General features: G+C 37.0%; 1 long non-coding RNA gene across 1 annotated transcript in view; it reads right to left on the bottom strand.

Moving 5' to 3' along the window:
* Positions 1-906: 906 nt before the first annotated feature.
* The window catches only part of LOC108500715, a 25,869-nt gene continuing 6,032 nt past the window's right edge, over positions 907-20,743 (bottom strand). Inside the window, exons 2-4 of the long non-coding RNA XR_001875967.1 lie at positions 13,603-13,673; positions 2,378-2,503; positions 907-947 (exon numbers count right to left, since the gene is read on the bottom strand). This is a non-coding gene — a long non-coding RNA (uncharacterized LOC108500715). The remainder of the gene's footprint in view (positions 948-2,377; positions 2,504-13,602; positions 13,674-20,743) is intronic.

Here is a 20,743-nt window from a genome sequence, read left to right as displayed (position 1 = left end):
TTCCATCTCCAACAATAGGTTGGAAAACGTGGCCTTGTACTAAAGAAACACGTTGAATGACATACTTAAATTCTAAGATGTTATATTATTAGGATTTTTAGAGTGGTTATATTTTCATGAGTACGTGAGTATAGCAATCCTGTTCCATCCCTGTGAATAATTCTGTCTTGAAAAGATATTTGCAAGATCTTTTAATAGTCATTGTTACTATTTCCAATGATTTTTGTAATAGAGTTCACATCTAAAATTTTAAGACGTGTGTACAAGTCTCTGAAGGATTACAATGAAAGTGATAATATTTGTCAAAAATGAGATCTGAAAAATGTAGCATGTTGGTTTAGCTTGGTTAGATTGATTATTATTCCAAATTCAAGGGCTTACAAATAATGCAAACTTAGTGCCAGTGTGGTTTCTCTGAGTTTGATTTTTTTTTTTATTGAAATAAAATTCACTTCCTGCAATCAGAGGAAAATTCTAGACAAAATGGCGTGGAAAAGAAAAGAAATATTTGAGGAATCAAAAAAGCCACGAGCTCTTCCTATGCTAAAGCATAGTTTATTTTGTAAATATTTCAAAAAGTTTTCATTTCACAGAATCACAGGACAGGGCAGGTTGGAAGGGACCACACTGGGTCATCTGGTGCAACCTCCCTGCTCCGGCAGGCTCAGCCCAGAGAGCATTGCTCAGGTTTGCATCCAGATGGGTCTTGAATATCTCCAGTCAGGGAGACTCCACACCCTCTCTGAGCAATCTGTTCCAGTGCAAGGTCACACACACTGTAGGGAAGTTCTTCCTTATTTTCAGATGGAACTTCCTGGGCCTCAGTTTCTGCCTGTTGCTTCTTGTCCTGTTGATTGGCAGCACCGAGGAGAACCAGGTCCATCCGGCACTCGGGGCTGTGAATTTCTGAGGATCAATATTTTTTAAATTCACGTGCAGGGCTTCCTCTGAAATAAATGGTGGCGTGAAAGTTATAAATCAACACACACAAATGGCCTGCTGTCTAAATCCATGGATAATTTGCAGGTGTGTACATAGTGGAGATGGTTGGCTCAGTAAAAATGATGTGTTCTGGCAGGTATTAGAATCATATTGAAAGACAGATAAGTACAACACACAAATTAACACATCACTATGGTGATGTAAGACTTGGTCTTCTTCTAATAAGACAAATGTGATGAAAAGGATTTTTCTAATATGTACAGCTCGAAAATATTTTACATCTGAACAATCAGAAAGTACTGGAGTAATGCCATAACCAGAGCTAATGTGTAAATTTCTGGGAAAGTAATGATCCATATTAAATTCCATGTGCCAGTTATAAATATCAGCAACAACAGAGAAAGTAGACATGTTTTATCAGTTGCATTCTTTAAATCTAATTATGCACTGCTTAGTATTATGAATGCACATAAATTTGCCTTTCAAGACTTACACGTTTTAGATCTAAAGCCCACTACAAAAGCATGCTGAGAGTCCCAGGGAAAGATGAGAGATAACAGGAAGTATTTCAAAGGAACTTTTCTATTTACAGTAGTCTTTTTATTTTTAAATGCAATTAATATGTTAAAGAATTAGACATATAAATACCACCAGATGTTCAAAATGTATCTTCAGCAAGAATACACAAATAAATTATGGTTGGCCAGACAGAAGACACCCTGAAAGTGATATTCACAGGACTGTCATGGTGATAGCTGCAATGGATAACATTTTTCAGGACAGATTGTTATGACTGTATATTTGTCAATTTAAGTTTAGCCCCCCTGAAATTCCACTAAAGTAACTAATAAGGTTGGGTGAAATATATTTGTGTCCTTAAAAAGAAATTTAATTGTGCCTTCACTTTTCGAAGCTAATTGTGATAAGTCAGCCAAAGAGAGAGAGAGACTAAGGTCACCATGACACAAATATTACCAGAGATGTCAAAGACCTAAGTTCAGGACCTTTTTTTCCAAACTCAGCACAAAAAATGAAACTTGGTCTTCTGGTCCCAAATATGTGACCAAGTTATGGTGCTATTTTTTTTTCAATGGTACTTTGAGAACATTTAATTAAAGGAATCTTCATTAATAAGTCTTCTGCATATGCCAGACTCTAAGGATGGAAGTTATTTTGTAAGACACAGCCTGAGAGAAGTATTTACTTTGATTTTTGCAGAGCTGTAGTAAGACATCAATTTACTTCTACTGTAGTCTGGAATTTATGAGAATTTATGAGATTATTGCTGAGTAACTTGCTCAGGGAGGGGATTTAAAAGCTGGATGGATTGGAGGATGGATGGATGGATGGGTTCCAGTAACAGCAATCCCCCAGGGTTGCCTTGTCAGCTTTCCCCGTTATCTGAATGTTCAGCTTTCACTAAAACCTAACTCACCTTGTAATTCTGAAAGACTGGTAACCTCTATCACACAGGAATCTGCTTCTTCCAGGCACTGACCTGAAAGCAGTGCTGCTGCATCCTCCCCATGCTCTTGCAGGCTCTTTAGTTCCTTTTGTGCCACTAACAACAAACAGATTTGTTAGTTTTTAATTACTGAGAACTGTGTATTTTGGCAATGCAGAGGAAGATGTTGCTTGGTTTTATGCTTCTGGAGTGTTATAGGGTTCCTAAAGAGCTGAAGCTTTCCAGGAGTACTTATTGTAGGATTCACAATTTTTGCAGGGAGAAATAATGGCTTTTCAATTTCCAAGTGCCCCTTCCATCATTAAAGTTTCATCATAACCCTATATTCTTCAACTGAACTCATTTTGTAAAGTAAACACACAGAAAAACACCCCTCCCCCTTTGATCAAACACTGTGGTTTGCTTGCTTGTGTGGGCAATGCATTGCAAAATTTATCCCATTGTTCCATGCTAAGCTGTAAATTTGAAAATATGATTATTTAAAAGTTTCAGTACTGATGTACAGGGTATGGGTTTAACATCCTGCATATTAAAAAGTGAATTTGAGACATTTGGTGAATCTCAGTCATAGTGATACAATTACACATTTTATCTCCTTTTTAGTTCAACATATGGTTCCATTATGAACACTGTTAGTAGTTTTCTGGTTTTTTTCACCAAATTAAAATAAAACAAAGAAAAAGTAGAAATTGTAAACTTAGAGTTGAAGTTACTTCTCAACCAATGAAAAAACTATTTTTAACAATCTTGAGATTTTAAAAGCTTCTCAGGTAGTCTCCTATTTCTGCCCTGGCTGTGTGAGGGATCCCTAGCAGAAGAGAAGCTGTACAAAAACCAAACTCATGTCCACTGTGACCAGGAATGTATCCCAGACATTAGTCAACCTGTTTGAAACAAGTACTGACACAGGCTGATTCCTCTGGAAATGTGATTCAAGTGTTTTCAGTCTGAGTACCTACTGATATTTTTTAAAATGTGTGCTAATGGTTAGTTTATATCACTGTATCATCAATATATATAGCTGTAGTGGGCTCTAATGTGTGATATTGTATATGTAATACACACATATATGAGCAAATACAGAAGAATCACTTCACTAATCAGAATTTTTCTTTAGTTGCCAATTTTGAACCACCTCTCTAGCTCCAAACAAGTATCTATTCAGCAGGTTGTGACAATGCCAAAGAAAACTGTAGCATAGAAATTAAAGGTTGTTGAAGAAAGAGACAATTTTTTATGGTTTAGGGATCTTCCAAGGTGATGAATTAATGTGAATATTGATATGATGTTAAAATTTTCATTTCATTATTTTATAAACTCAGTTCAGCATTTTTCTTTATGAGAGAAATCGTTGGAATAAGGTGCCCAAAAATTGCTCTCAACATTGATGCATCACCATCTACTTTAATATGGCCCTAGGCTATGCACCTTTAAGCAGCTCACAGAAACTTCTGGGTTTGTGAGTGTAATTATGGGCATGTAGTGAATACAGATTCATTTTATACAGGTGTTTTTGTTCTAGCTTGTGAATATCCACCTCTTCATCAACTTCACAGAGAACCTGAAGATAAACATGTCACAGAAGTTTAATGGTTTGAATGGAAGCAAGAAGAAATAGTTAAGCAGTGACCATCTACAAAACTCCTGACAATTTTTATTTTTAAAATACCCATCTTGTTCGTAAAAACTCGTGATTCTGAAGAGAAAGAACAAAAGGGCTAAGTCCAAGTTAGCAGGAAATATGTAAAAGATGCTATCCTTACCATATCCAAAGAAGTAAGAAAATCTGTGTAGAAATATCCATACTAATGAATTAATTTGAAGGATTGAATGGAAGAAATCTTTATCTGGTTGTACACCACAACAGATATGATTCCTGCTGAATCTACAGATCTTGCAAATGAAATTACTGTAGGTAGATGGATCCATCTCTTAATAATCCCTCTATAGTGTCTTTTCAGTTTAAAAAATGTTACAGAGGCTGTTCTATATATGGCATCAGTTTGATAGCTGACATAATTAAATTAGGTTTGCAGAGAGGGGTTTTTTTTGTTGTTGCTGTTGGTTGTTTTCTTTTTGTGCAAGTTCTAATACTGACCTACTTCCCACAGGTGTTTAGAATCTGTCATCAAGTTTTCTGCTGAGTTGGCTTCGTTAATTTTAGTGAAAATGTAGCTTCTAAAAGATGTGTTCCAGAAAGCACATCTCTGCAGTATTTTGGAAGGGCATCCTGGGCCTCCTCCTGTTACTCATGGGTAAGTAATACAAAGACAAGACCTGGAAGTGTGATTGTTTTCCAAATGCCATGATAATACATGACCTTCTTTGTTTATTTATGTAAAATAGGGAGGGTAAAATAGATTTTTTAAAAAATCAAAATAATTGATAGTGGGTTAGAAGACTACACTTTCCAGTAGTCTGTTTATCCCCACAGTTGCAATTTTCGTGTGCCAAATTAATGCTGAGCTCTTTCTTCACTTATTAAGCTGAAATTCCTGCTTTACAAAGGGAAAAAATCAATCTAGGCATTCTACTCAGTATATTTTAGAAATGATTTGAGATCTGGTGTGATTTTATGAGATTGAAATAGGAAAAAGAGTGAATTTTACATAATGTGAATGATTAAAATAGCTCAAAAAAAAAAAAGCATAGATATTGCCTGATATAACAATGTGTTGCACATCTCATGTTTTGAACATTTAAGTTCTAGTTTATGGATTCTGTCAGCAGGGAATCTAATGTTAAGCAATATGTTTTAATGGAGTTGCTGTTGTACTTCTCTAATGGGGAGATTATAAAATTATAATTAGTGTAATCCTGCCTCTATTACATCAAATGACAAAAATGCCATTTACTTCAGTGGAAACAATATTAATTATGCTGCTGTAATTAACCTTCTTCATCCCTCTTTCAAACTTTCTACTCTCAAATAACCGTGGAGCACTTTACAGCTGGCAACAGAGACTAGGGACAGATAAAAGAAAACAAAAGAAGCAGATGTAGTTGGTATCAGTGAACAGAGAAACTCTACCACAGGATCCTCAGGAAGGGAGGTTAGAAAACAGGCTAAAATGAACAGGAAAGGGGAGCATCCTGCTTTTCACAGCCTTTGCAGCATCTCTCAGGAATTGTACTGATAAATTGTGCACAAAGTTTCTTTGTGTGTCTTGCTGGAGTCAGCAAAGCTTTTCTGTGAAAAATGTAATGGATGGGGAGTGGCACTGCTGAATAGTAAAAAAAAAGAATAAAAAGAAGCAAGACACCACTATTGATCAATATGGCAATGTTACTGACTGTGCTAGTACAGTTAATGTGCTGTTCAGAAACCTCTATTCTGAAGAGGGTAAAAGCAAAGTTGTAACTTGCTTTCTCTGTACACAGTTAGGGAAAAGTAGTTCAGAGACTTAACAATAAGTTAGGAATTTCACTTCAGATTTACTTCCGGTTGCTGATTCCGCAGATTAATTTTCTTGCAATTCACAAAATGATCTGCCTGCTGTGAAAAATAGGTTAAAGACAAGATTTACTTAGTGACTGTGTACACTCTGATTTGGTCTTCGTCTCACTCACAGGAATACATTTTCTCTGATGTGCTTTCTTTTTCTTTGTTTGGATCTCTCTCACAATTTGATCCATATCTTCAAATGCCCAAAGTACTGCAGGATCAATAGGGTATTGAAAATACAATACTCTTCCAGGATGGAACAGCTGAAGACATATTAAGGTAAAGGGTACATGTAAATCCATGTGCATTTTCTCCTTTCACAAAGCCCAATTTAAATGAGTGGTAAACTGAAGAGCGGCCAAAGCAGCGACCTCTTAAACCCAGTCAGTGGTGAAACCGTGGGGTCAAATCACGCTCTGACAAGAAAATCGAGCAGGGCTTTCACCTGAGGATGAGAATGCTCATCTGCAAGGGGAGAGAATCTCAACACCTATGAATATTTATGCATTTTGTACAATTATTGTTGAATACGGAACGCGAACGTTCATTAGTGCAGGAACCGAAACCCCACTTTCCCTCATCCGAGGTAACTGTTCAAATCATTAGACTCCAAGGTCACATCCAACCCTCGGTGAAGGCAATGAATATTTCACTCTGCCACACCAAGTGTAACAACTCCTGCAACAGGGAAACAAGGAACCTGAGCCACTTTGAATCTAAAATCCTCTAAATTCACATATTTACTGGGTTTTTTTCAGTTGTTTTTTGTTGCGGTTTTTTTTTTCCCCCCCAAAAAAAACCATTTGGCCACATATGTTTATGCTCCCAACTTGATGACTGTAAAATGTGTATGTTTAAATTACATATAGCTTTTATATTTTCTTTAGCTACCAGTGTCATTATTCAAATATGAAAATATATCAACCATATGTAGCAACCACTCACATATAATGTTGGACTATATGATAAAGATATATGAACAGTATTTAGTCTTGGCAACATAGTTACATTATGACTCTGAATCCATAAAAAAATTAATTAGTTAGCCCAGAAGCTGCATTCTCTCTGAACAAACAGTGCAGGTCTAAATATATCTGATTATGTGACCAGGGTAGTTGCACACTGTTTCAATCAGCATTCTTCTTGCCTTTATTCAGAATCTTCACAAAAATTAGCCGTGACTTTCTGCAGATCACCACTATTTCATTAACCTTGGCTGGAGTTTTTTTTTGAAATATTTTATTTCTGTATTTCAAGACATGTCCTTCAAGTTACTCCATGTAACATATTCCAGATTTTGGGAGATTTGATTGGCATTTCAGTTTTAGTATATTTATAGTAACTATGGTTTAGCCATGGGTTAAATCATGGAAATGTAGACTAGAGTTCTCTCATAACTTTGTGTCTTCCTTTTACAAACAATTTAGGAACTCCTATTTGTTATCATTTCTTTGGACAATCAAATGTCCAAATATCTTTGAAACATTTTAATTATACTTATGAAAATGTTACCACTAAAAGTACATTTAAGAAAATATACACACATGACTCTATTCATGCATGTTTGTATCAATGCTTATATTTAGAAATTAATTTAAAGTAGAATAAAATCAGTGAATAGTTTTCAGTTTCCCATCTGCATTCATTAAACTTCATATTAATGCTTCTTCTGAGTCACAGCTCAATAAAGGTTACACAGAGATGAAACATTTTTGATACAAGAATAATTTGAGAAACGTCTAACCAAGGTTCCTTGTCTAGTTCTAAAGTAATCTAGATAATTTAAAATGCAAAATGTACATGCACCTCCTCTTTTGCTTCTATCTGAAATACAGTGGAAAGGCTTTGTTTCATTATTTCTAACCTAGGAGTACTGGAAATTTTGGGACTGTATTTCATTAAATTAATCCTCCTTCTGTTTTATAACCCAAAGGTTTGCTTTTCAGATCAGGCACCTAATATCATTTATTCCAAAACTGATGAGTGTTGTCCAATTACCTATTCTTCCACTTGAATAGTAATTGAGTTCTGCTTAAGGACCCTTGTGCATTGTTTGAATAAGCCTGATGGAGCTCTAAAACATTTCTCAAGGACGGTAACAAGGTGCTGTGCTCGTGAGACAGCCTCACAAGCAGAAAGAGAATTAGGAACCGCGTTTTATCCAAGTGCCACGGACAGCTGGAGAGTAAGGATCTGATTCCTCTTAAACCTCCTTTATATCAGTGGAGTTGCTTGTCATGTAACTTACTGGAGATCTAAAGAGAATCAGGACCTTTGTGTTTGAGAGTAAACTCTTCTGAGATTCACAGGAGAAATCAAATCCCTCCACCCAAAACCCATAGGAAGGTGAGCTAAAGAAGAGCAGGGTATGGTAAATTATGATACCACCTGTTGTTCACATTCATTCTTTTCTCTTCCAGAGTTGTCCTATGTAACTACTGTGACAACTACAGTTTTCTTCGATTGCTAAACTGGGAAAGCTGCAGGACTAAACCGTGTACCAGAAACCAACCCTGCCCATTTTCTCTGAAAGGACTATTACCACAGTTAATTACAAGGGTTATTAAAGGTTATAAATAGGTAATGAACTGTTTCAGGTGCCATTTCTCATGAAAGTTGGACATGACTTTACTTTGCTCTTGGCTTTAAAATCATAAGTGCTAAAGTTGCCTGGTTTTCCACAGATCTTTTGACACCAGGTGAGATGTCCAGCAGCAAATGTGCTGTCAGTCAGTCTTACACAGAAGTTGTCAGCTTTCTTCCACAGTGGGATCAGTGACCTTTCACTGCATGAAGGGAGCTGACAGGACAACACACCTTCTATAATTTCTCACAATACATACTTTTTTGCTGCTACAAACATATTGACCTTCTAATCACACAGATATGAGACTGCTGGCAGTGCAATATGTTCACTACTTTTTTTTCCTATTGTCCTTTATTAAAAAGTATTTCTTTTAAATTTCACATATGTATGTTTAATCATCCAATTGTTTGATAGCTGGCTGTACATTTATTTCTTAAAAAATATGAGCAGGTTATGTATTAATATTAATGAATAATTATTAATAATATTAATATTTTGTGATTACTAATATTATTTTAAATTATTCAGAGAATAGTCTTTGCTCATGTGTTGCATAATTCTTACTTGCCCTAGTTTAAAACAGATTTCTTGGTGATAAGAAATGGCTTATGTTCAAATTCTGAAATTTAGATATACAGCTCCTGTTTAGACACACAAACCGTCATGATTTGAAAAGTGTTAGGCTGTGTTATGTTACACTGGATTTTTTTAACTTGCAAAAAGTGGATGCCATGCATGTATGGATGTTTAGAGGCTCCCTGCAGCTTTGTTTCTTTGTGAAGTCTGTCCTCAGACTTCTCAGTGGCATAGGCTAAGCTGGCTTTCTTGCCCCAATGACCAAGAGGAAACATTTGGAGAAGGATGGAGAAATCATTTTGCTGTGTAGACAAGGTAACTTCCCCATGCACCATTTTTCAAGGCAGTGTCCAAAAATGCCCGCTGTGCACCTGGTCCTCGTGTCCTCGCCCTGCTCTTTGCCAGGCTGACCTAGAGTCAGGTGCTGCTGAGCCCAACGTTTTATTCCCTCTGTCATTTCCCTGGTGGAAAGGCGAGTGCTGGAGATCAATCCTGCGGCCACTGCCGAGCTGGGCACTCGGCACTGGACAGTGTCAGACCCAGGAGGTCTTAAAACTGTGATTTTTGCCACCCCTCCCAGACTAGGAGGGATGTCAGCAGTTGCCCACATGGCTTATGCTGAAAACTGGTGCTGATGTTGATGTTATCCCTTTTCAGGAGTGGTTCTTCAGCCAAGCAAAAGGGCAGCCTCAAGGGCAAGGTGCAGGGAAGCCAGTGCAGTGCTCTTTGCACAAAGCTGTCTGCTGCAAATTTTTAATCTGTATCCCACAAAGTTTAACAGAGGAAAAATGTGGCCTCTGTAACATGTAATGGGATGATTAAAAAGGAAAACTTCAGAAAGGTTTTCTTTCATTTTGAAATTGTACAGGTTTTCAGAGTTTCTATTTTGTTCCTTTTTGAAATCTTCAGACTCTTACCAGAAGAAGCCTTTCTGAGAAAGGGAATGAGATAATTTGAGCCATTTGGCAAAGGCCTATTATTAAATTATTCTGCTGAAGCCATTTGCATTATCTCATCTAATGTTTGTTGATCACTTTTAACCTCATACCCAAAATTCGCCTAAGAATACCCTGAAAAATATGAATTAGTTTTGTTGGTGTGGTGGAAAAACTGACTAGTCATCTGGTTCTGTCATGTATTTCTCTATTTTATGCTATATGATTATTAATCATAATCCATATGTGTGCCTTTTCTAGTAGTCACCATGTATTTGGTATTCCTAGAAGAGTACTTTCAGGTGTTCACTTCTCTAGTTGAATAACCAATTTAGGTCTGCAGGTTTGTGCATTTGTGCTTCTGTTTCTTAGGCACAAGAGAGTGGCCCAAATAAATTATTTTAACAACAAATTTCTACAGTTCTGGACATAGCATTTAGATTCTCTTGACTGACCTATGTCATCTAAACACTGCCATTTGTCAAATGGTTCAGATTTTTTTTTTTTGTCAAGATGTCATATGACACAACAGACAACCTAAAGAAACTAAATCTGAAGCAACGTTTCAATTTTCAGTTTACAGCTGTGTTGGTTTGGGGCTGGGATAGAGTCAAGTTTCTTTGTAGTAGCTCATATAGGGCTGTGATTTGGATGAGTTTTGATAATTCGGGGAGAAGTTTTCCTTACTGCTGAGCAGGGCTTACACAGAGCCAAGACCTGTTCTGCTTCTCACACCACCCGACCAGCGAGTCACCAGGGGGGTACAGGGAGCTGGGAGAGGACCCAGCCAGGACAGATGACCCCACCTGAGCCGAGGGGTGTCCCAGACCATCATGCTCAGCATGTCACGCTGTGGGAAGAAGGAGGAAGGGGGGGACTTTCAGAGTGATGGTGTTTGTTTTCCCAAGTCACTGTTACGTGTGTGGGAGCCCCGCTCTCCTGGGGATGGCTGAACACCTGCCTGCCCATGGGAGGCAGGGAGTGTAATCCTTGTTTTGCTTTGCTGGCACACCCAATCTGCTTCAGATGTTAAACTCAACCCACAAATCTTCTCACTGTCACCCTTCTGATTCTCCAGCCCATGGGGGGAGAACGAGGGAGTGGCTGGGTGGGGCTGAGCTGCTGGTTCATGACAACCATGAAGGTGTCCCAAAATTTTAACCGGATAATCCCAGCACCTATTGTTCACCTGCCTGAGGAATTTATTTGTCATCTGCAGTCTTTGAAGCCGTTCATGCTCCTGCCAGGTTTTGCTAGAGCCAGCAAAGTTTCTGGGTGCTGTTGTTTCCACACTGAGTGGATAAACAGGAAATGCACATACGTGTGCTGGAGGATCTGTCACGTGTGAGGTATAAGCTGTGTTCTCTCTTCTGGTGTGTAAACATCCCTTGTTAAACATTACACTTTAAATATTGCACAAACAAAATATTTATTTTGTTTGCTTGGGTTTTAGGGGAAGTTGGGGAGGGGAACACCTTCTCTGCGTTTTCTCAGTCATCAGGTTTTCCTAAAAAGGTTTATCCTTATTAGAGCTACAGCATCTTTATTTCTCCACAGCTCTATAGAGGTTTCTTAACTTAAGAGACAGTCCCATTTTCAATATAATATTGCTCCTGTACTATCTGCTATTGATTTTTCTCTTATTTTAAACTTACTTTTTTTTTTACAGGCAAAGTAATTTTTCAGGTTCAGAGGAGCAAAACACTTTGCGGGTGAATAACTCCAAGCATAGCATAAGGACTTTTTGCTGAGCTTGTGCGTAACATACTTTTTATATTCTCCTTTATTTCTTCCACAATTTTCTTACTCTGTTATTTTAGTACTTCTTTCGCTTCCTTTCACGAATTCCTGTTTGGATAAGCATGTTTTCTGCCTATTCCTATTTATTATCCTTAGTGAGGCCCCGATTCAGTAGTTTTCATAAATGAATATCAAACTTAAACTAAACTGCACTGCTAGACTCTATAATTTCACAATACATTCACAATCACAAGATATTTATGAATCAAGTCTGCAAGTTTATAATTTCTCATTTAGAAGCTGCCTTTGGTCATTTCATTTTTTGCCATCTTCTATCCAGCTGCAACTTTCCTTATCAAATTTTGTTGCCTTTTCTTTCCTCTGTGCTTCCTTATACACCCTTTTTTAAATTTAAAAAAAAAATAAATAAATTTCTTTGATGCATTTTAAAATGTTTTTGTATTATTTTGTTTGCACTGCACCTAGAATTATGAAGGTTCCAGGGTCCAAGATGGAACAATGGTGAATGCTGGTCTTTGTCCAACTGCCTTCAGCTGTGGATATTTTCCCAATAACATTATTCTGTATCTAACATACTCTGATCTTACTATATCCTTTTTCCCTCCCTCCTTGCTTTAAAATATGGAGGCTTTGAGGCATATATGATCTATCCATTTCTGGTTTTCTTCAATAGCATAATTATAGACCTATGAATCATGTAATTCTGGCACGTTAATGGAGTGAACTACCACGTTTAAAAGAATAGATATTGTTGGGCTAAGTTCAGTGTAGGTATCCTCCTACTTGAAATAATCTCTGTGAGTTTTGATTAGTAATTGTGAGACTGTTGACTTCATAACTATGCAGATTTTTTTTTCAGCTGTAGAAAAAATATTGTATTGCTTCCAATAAATATTCATAAATAAAGATAGTATCTCATATAATCCATAATCTATACATGTGTGTGTGTGTGTGTGCAATACCTGAAATAATTCAGCTAACACTGCTGGTAAGTTTTGGATTGCTTGTTTAGTTCCAACAGACTTTATAAATGCAATACAAAATTTTCTAAATGTAAAAGCCTTAAAAAGACCCTCCAGTATAAAACACTCTATTATTTGGGGCAAAACTGGTGAAATGCTTTTTTGCAGCGCTGGGCTTCCAGTACTACTTTCATTATAGACTTCAGAGAGGCAATCCTACATAATTGTCCATGAACAGACTCAGTAGAAGCAATTAATTCCCTAATAATGTCAGTAGTCAGGGTCTTTTAAAATGGATCCCAAATCTCCAGAGGAATAAATGTCAATATCTAATACCCCTTCGTCTTACACTAATAAATTTTCTGTAACAAAAAGTGGAGGACTATTGAATAAGTCTGTGGGTCAAAATCAGAGCAGCGAACTAATGCAAATCTCTCATTAAGCATGTGACTTATGCTTAATTATAATAATTTCATTATAATAATTTCACAGGTTTGAATAACTTTTTTCAGTTACAAGTTTTTTGTCCTCCAATTCTGTAAAAAAATTTTTAAAAGTATTTACTTTCTGGAGGAATAAGGGTTTGATGATTTTCTAGTTAAAAGGGTATAAAAATCCAAAAGCCAAAAATATTTGTTTTTTAAATTCTTCCTATAAGCTCCACAAAGAAAGTGATGCTATTCACAAGTTTAAATTATTATCCAGTGACATTACAAAAACAGGGCTATACTATGACCTGTATATGGCTTGAAAAGATTAAATCCTTTCAGGAAGAGTTGTGCTACAGTGTACAAATCTCTGTTACTACAGAAATTATATATACTGGTTGCACATAAGTTTACAAGAGAAATTAATTGCACAGATCAGAATTTATTCCAAAAGAAGAAGGAACAAAGAAATTTCTCTCACAGGATTTAAATGATGAGTACCTTATTTTAATATCTTCAGAATCCTTCAGATTGGTATAAGATTGTGGCAATTTATGGGCCAATAACCATTGCTAAATAAACAAATTAAAAAAAAAAAAAGTCTTGTGAGATAAAGACCAAAGAGATAAATCAAACCATGGGGGTTTACTGGTAAATATTATTATCTGAAGGAGAAAGAGAGAGCCAATGACTCTGCAAGTAAAGAAGTTTTCAAAAATGAGCGAAATCCTCCGGATGGGATGATGAGGAACCATATGATGCATTATTTATTACCTAGGGAGACAATTAACCACTATATCATCCATAAATGCACATAGAAGAGTTTGAGGCATAAAGGGTAAAAGGGCCTCTTACCCTTCCTCATGCTTTAGCTGTTGTTATGGGCTACCATTACATCCATTTACCCATGTTTCACTTTAGTGAGTGCACAAAGATGAATAACACAAACAACTGAATGAGGCTACAGTCTCCCAAGTAAAGATAGTTGACATTTTTGTATTAAAGATATCCAAAGAAAGGATTTATGTTCTTACTTGCGGTGGACCAGATCTCATCTACTAACCATGGGTTGCAAAGTGCTACAGCCAAAATACCTAATCTGACCTGGTTAATAGGATTATTATTGTGGTCCTTCCAAAATTGCCTCTTGCACGTTCTTGCATCTTTCACTCTTTTCTGTTTGCCATATCTGGAGTACTACTGGATCCATTTCTTACTCCTCTGTCACAGCATCCTACTTTTTTCCTAAAATTCCTTATTGCTTATTTAGAGTTCATTTAAAATTTGATGTTCACACCAGGACTGGAAACATCTAGAACATTTAGTCTACTGCAATTGGCCAATATTTGTTTCTATTTCTCAATAAATATACAATAGTGGCTCTAGTTTTGTTTTTTTTTTTTTTCCCTTTTTCAGCTTAATCATGATTTGCTCTGCAAAACAGGTGAAGAAACTCTACTTAACAGGTGTGAAAACTGGTTGACATTGATAAGTAAATGCCTAAGCCAGTGCTATATAATGTGAGCCATGCTGTAGCAAGCGACAACCTCAAAGGCAGAGGGTTGCTTTGTTGGGCTTAGATGCTGAAAGGAATTTAAAAGCTAGTGGGAAAAAGCAGCCTAGGAGCTTTTTGTGGCTCTTACTGCTTCTTTTCCAGTTCATCTCTTTGAAGGGGTACCAGCAGCATGTCTTTGTTTCACCAACACAATCAAAGAGGTATTTTCAGTGTTGCTTTCCAGCTCCCAGAGCTGAGTGGGAAGTAGCTGGGCAGACAGGGAAAAGGAGAAGCACATCTCCCACCACCAAGCTGGTGGCTTGCTTACAGGACTCTTTGGTGCATCTCTGGACCTGGACTACAGAAAGGTAAGAGTGACCTAGACTTGCCTGCTCTCTAGGCGAATAAATACTGGCCATGAACATTTGTAAAGACTCAATTTTACATTCTACCTGAAAGTACTGTATTTTTAGCGTGTGGTTTCACTGCTTCAGACCCAGAACAGATTTATCATCAGTGGTTGAAATAACTTTGAAGCAGATAGGATTTGCAATATGCCATTTGAACAGATTCCTTAGCCATTCAGTATTGAGAGGCTGAAGCACTGATGCTGCTACTTGTTTCCTGGGCTATGAGCTGTTCTTTCTATCTGATGTCTCTTTGAGGCTTTGTAGCACCTCCTGCTGTAGTTTTGAACACAGTAGCTTCAGCTGAAATGAAATTACTCTGTGAATTAAGAAGGAAGCACCAGATTTGAAGCAAAACAGGCCAGAAATTTTTTATTCCACTATAGGTTATATGTATTTAAACTCGTGTAGTGTGCTTAAAGAAGGATTCATAGGGACTCATTATTTCCCTTGATACTGTAAAATACACATCTTGGACTCAGAAATACTCAGATACTGAATAACAAGAACCACCAACTACCTTGAATGAAGTGCAAATAGCTATCTAAATGATTATTCAAATCCAGCTAATATGAAAACATTCCCATTTGTTAGCAGGGGAAAACTGAGAGACTGGCTTATATAACATCTCCAAGTGCTTGAAAATTTAATTTTTATTTCTTGGTCTCTCAGGCTGCCAGTTAAAAACAACCCAGCAGACAAGAACATAGGAAAATAGGAGCATTCAGGCTGCATGGTGTAGAATAATGAAAGCAATTTAGATACATCTGGGATAATGCCACATTAACTGCATTAGTGAAGCATTTTCTCCCATAACATAATCTGTCAATGGCCTACTGTAACTGGCAGAATAAAACTTCTTGTCAATTTTATTTTTGCATATCCATATTTTCTCTAACAATGGCTTTTCTTTGTGAATTTGTGTGTTACATCACAGCCTGCCCTCTTACTTCTTCCTTGTGAAAATTCAGACCTTTTCCATAGGTTTCATCTGTGCTCTTTCACCATGAATATTCAGAGAGCTCTTCTATACACACCTCTACAACCTGCTTTGAGACAAAGACAGAATTAATGTTCCTCTGGTAGGAGAAAGCCTGGGCTTTGCAGACGTACATATAAAAGGTTATCTGACTACTGGAAGGAGATAAAACAAGTACTGTGTTATAGGTTTGCCTTCCTTGTTCTCAGGTTGGCTGAAAAGCCAGGAATGACATATGTCATGTCACATACTCCCAAGCAATGGCTGGAAATGGTTAACATGGATCTGTTTGGAATCAGGGCATCATTTTCTCCGTGCCATCCAGGAGCAAGGAACTGTCTTTGCAGCAGAAAAGGATTAAGAGGAGAGTCAATCTGTTAACAGGCTAGAGAATGTCACCTCTTCACAAGCATTGAAGATCTATCCTCAAGGTCTTCAAATACTTTGAATTCTTTGACAGGAATCACTCAAGACCAGCTCCTGACATTCCCCCATACACTTCACCCAGTGGCTTTGGAGAAAGCTGGTTAATTCTTAAAAGCTGAGGCTCTTCTGCCCCTATCAATGATACTTCACTGTAAAGACAGTACAGGCAATTCATCAAATAGGTATTACAGATAATTCCTGTCCTTCTGATACCCTGTCTTGACCTTTAGGACACGTATGCCTGTTGTTACAAATAACAAAAAATGATGCAACTGGTGAAGATCAATAGAAAAATTAGCCAAAATTGGGATGCCATGCCAATTAGTTTTTCCAATAACACGTTTGCAACACAACTGGTGTGAGGCATGCCCTGAAAAAGAGCATAAGATGCTGAGCACCAAGAAAATGCCATTGGGAAAGATCTGCAGCTGTGAGCAGTAATTGGTAAAGTGCTATCATCAAACCCCACATGGTCACATATGCAGAGGGAGATTCATAGCATATCAAGTGTAAAATGAAAGCTGTGATATAGCAAACATGAAGCCAAAGGAATATTGGTCAATATGCTGAAGCTGCTGGCTGAAGCAGTCTCCCAAATGTTTTTGACTTTGAAAATAAAAGGAGAAAACTGGAAAAAAAATATTGTTGTAGTTAGGGGAAAAAGCTGATGTAGAGAAATATTCCGCAGAAATGAGGTGCAGATGCTGGAAAGCTGGATCATTATCAATGAGTAATACCACATTGTCAGTGCTCTCACAAGCATGAAAATGATATACATCATCACTAATCCCTATGGATTTATCATGTCACATGGTCAGTCTACATTCCTCCATCTCCATCAGGCAAAGGCTGCGGACACTAACCAATAAAACTGATGTCCTTCAGTCACAGTGAATGGGTGAACGAGGAACACAGTAACATCATGGACTATAATGGTGTATTAGTAGGCTAAGACACATGAAATATGTGCTAGTATAAAGTATTAAAATAATTATGAAGAGTGGTTCTGCACAGCCAACACCAGATGCTTTGATTCTGGTTCCTAATCTGTTTGAAACACAGGGCTATGTCACATGGAAGTGTGGCCCTGCACATTGGCAAGGTGCCCAGAGACTGTGAACCTGCAGTAGAATGCTGAGAGTGAGAATTTCTCTCTCTCTTTTCTTGCTTTAAATAGTAGTCACAGACATTTCCTTCCCTCTCAATTAATTCTCCTATGTGTTGAACAAAATTAAGGCTGTGTCCCTAAAAGAAAAGAGTTACTCGGATTTTGGAAAGAAAGAAAAAGGTCATAGATATCAGCTGGTCCTCTGGTATTTCAAGCATCATTCTGTCTGCCAAGAAGAGAGTGGGTGGTGAGATTTGGAAGATGTATGGAGGTCCCCAAGTGGCTACAGGTAGGGTCCATTTTTCCTTTGTAGTTCCTTTGCTGAGTCAAGGAATGAAGAATAACTGAGTGTCTCAAAAATCTCTGCTTCAGTGATGCTGGGTGTAGTTTTCTATTCTCTTGGTCAGGGAATGAATACTTGGAAATTTTTGTATTTAAGCATAAATCCACACCCTGTGACTTTTGGAAATACTGTACTATACAAAGAGAACAAGAAAATCCAGTTACTTGAAACTGCAAATGCTCTTAATCATCATTTTACTACTTGATGATGTATCACACTGTACATAATGAAGGTTGCCTGGTCAAACTCGGTGCAATTTTCATGGTTTTTAAAGCAACTGGGTGAAACTGGGGAAGAAGAGAGGACTTTTCCTTGGAAGAGGAGAGGCTTTGTGAGAAGAGCAAGACATCTGTGTATGTTTGATGTGGAAAGGGCAAGGCCACCTCAGTTGTGTTTCTTCATTTCTCTTGTGTCTCACCTGCAAAAGTGTTTACAAATCGGAGGCAAAATTGTAGTCAATAAAGCCATAAACATAGAAAGTGCTGTCTAATATCAGGAATGCTGAAAAATCAGTTTCTAGCCACCTCTCAAACTTCACAAGCCAAATCAATTGATCTTTTTGACCTTAAACTCCCTGTGATTCAGTAACCCCTCTTTAAAATGTGTATAATACCAAATGCATCCCCATCATTTTGGAGGGGTGAAAGGCTGGGAAAATAAAGTGGTATTTGGGAAATCATCACATAGTAGAAATGTGTGAATTAAGTTTCTGGTTTTAGAACAGTGTTTGAAGAGTGTGCCACTAATAATAGCTGGAACTACACATAGAAAATGAAGAGAAATAAAAGATTGAGAAGCTTTTGGTAAATGACTTCCATCCAAGCTGTGCATTGCATGAGGAGGTAGGGGATTCATTAGCTTTTAATGCTTGTGATTTTAAGTCTAAGGAGTATCATAAGCATGAGGACTAAATTCCAATTACACAAATGTAATTTTCAAATAATTAGCAATGTAAGCTGATAATGCTTTTAAACGTCATTTCATGGTTATGTACATATGCATTCATGTCTGTGCATGTGTGTTGACAGGCACAGTTACAAATCATACTCAGCTATCAGTGAATACCTCTTTAGGGCTCTGAGGCATTGTTACATGAGGATATCTTGAGAATATCAAGCTTTAATTTTTCATGTATTTGCAGAAGATTTCTTTCTATTAATTTTTGTCTTTAGTCACATAGTTGGAAGTAGAGTTTCATCTGTAATGTAATTTACATCAATTGTGCAAAATTGTTGTCAAATGACCTTGTTAATATGGCAAATCACATATAAGAGAGGCTATTTAAATGAGATCTAAATGTTTAAATAGCTTAAAATCTTAGGATTAATAACATTCAAAATGTTGACTGTGCTACTTGAGACTTATAACCTTTCTCGGATGGATCCTTAGTTAATTATCTCTAAAACCAGCCTTTTAAAACATTATGCTGTGTCTAGAGATTGATATTTAACTTTTTTTCTATTAATCATATTTAGTTTTAAGATTTGGAAAGGTAGTCCTCTAAGGTTCAGCTGACATTTCGACAATTATGTTGAGACTTAGCATTGATAGATTTTGGTTGCTTAACCCTTCTTGTCAGCAGTTCTGTATTTTATGCAGACCTTGCTGGTGTGGCAATGGCATTTAAAGCAGAGTTCATTCATTTTAACAGAACAATTCTTGTCCTTCTAGCTATAGCAGTTATGACCATTTTCCTAAAACAGAGCAGTATGAAGCTGTAATCAATCTATAGGAAACAGTTTCACGTGCAGGCATATGAATATCCCTTGTGAAAACTGATGCTGACGAGTATTAAACCGTAGGCTTTTTATTCTGGAACCATTATATGTGCTTCCCTTTTCACAAAAAAACGGGAACAAAACCCACCACCACCAAAAAAAAACCAAAAAAACCCAACCACTAAAGTAAAAAACTTATTTTTCAGTGGCTAAGTTACTCCATGACTCTGTTGAAGGCTACAGGAAAAAAATCTTCATGATATGGATTCAGGAAACTGGGGTTATCTAACCTATGGCAAGGCTTCTGTCATGCTTCTTTCAGGACAGAAGAGCTCTTATTCTAGCTCCCTCCTAACTCAGTGTTTCTTAAAGGAATATTTTTTAGGGGTGTGGGGAAGATGATGTCAATTAAGATGACCAAAAATATAGCACCTGGATTTTTGTCTCTTTAAACGAGCTGGTATTTTTGTGCTGTCAGTGTGTCACCACCATTTAAACAGCATTGCAAGTCCTTTCTCTGTTTCTGTGCAGTAGGAGAAACCTTTGATGGCTGTGTCATGAACTGGAACTAATCTAGCATAATATAAAGTAGAAATAGTAAAATGAAAGTTGTCAATAAATTGGTGACAGAGGGAGAATGAACTGCTTGTTTGGAGTAGATGCTGGTTTCAATTCATCAACCTCTGCTTTTTTCTTTTTTTTTTTTTTTGAGAGGTCAGAAATGGACTAAAAAATACTCATTTATATATAAAGTAATTCTAAGGTTAATTAACATGTTAATGTCTTTGAAGTTTTGAAAATAATATTCAGGAGATATTAGACAACATATAGAACATATTAATTATTTTTCTAAGATTACTCACTTTTCTAAATGTTGTCCTCTGAATTTTTTAATGACGGTGTCCGAAGGTCATTTGTGAACAATTCATGTGACAATTCAGAGCTAATAAAGAGCCTCATGTGGAATGAATTACCACCTGCTCCCTTTTTGCAAGAAAGCATCTTTCAGTATCCATGTCACAATAGTGTTTATCACATTTCAGACTGATGCAGTCAGACTTTATGGAGGAGAACCTAAACAGGGCATGAGAATTGCTGTCTAGTTTGTGTTCTGCTCTCAGAAGCCTTTCCCTGAATGCTCCTCATTTCTAATCTGTGTCTCATAA

Source organism: Lepidothrix coronata, unplaced genomic scaffold (genome assembly GCF_001604755.1).
Source record: "Lepidothrix coronata isolate B3197 unplaced genomic scaffold, Lepidothrix_coronata-1.0 Scaffold93, whole genome shotgun sequence".
NCBI classification, from domain to species: Eukaryota; Metazoa; Chordata; class Aves; order Passeriformes; family Pipridae; genus Lepidothrix; species Lepidothrix coronata.
Note: the sequence above shows the minus strand (reverse complement) of the source record. Positions and strands in the feature narration are given on the sequence as shown.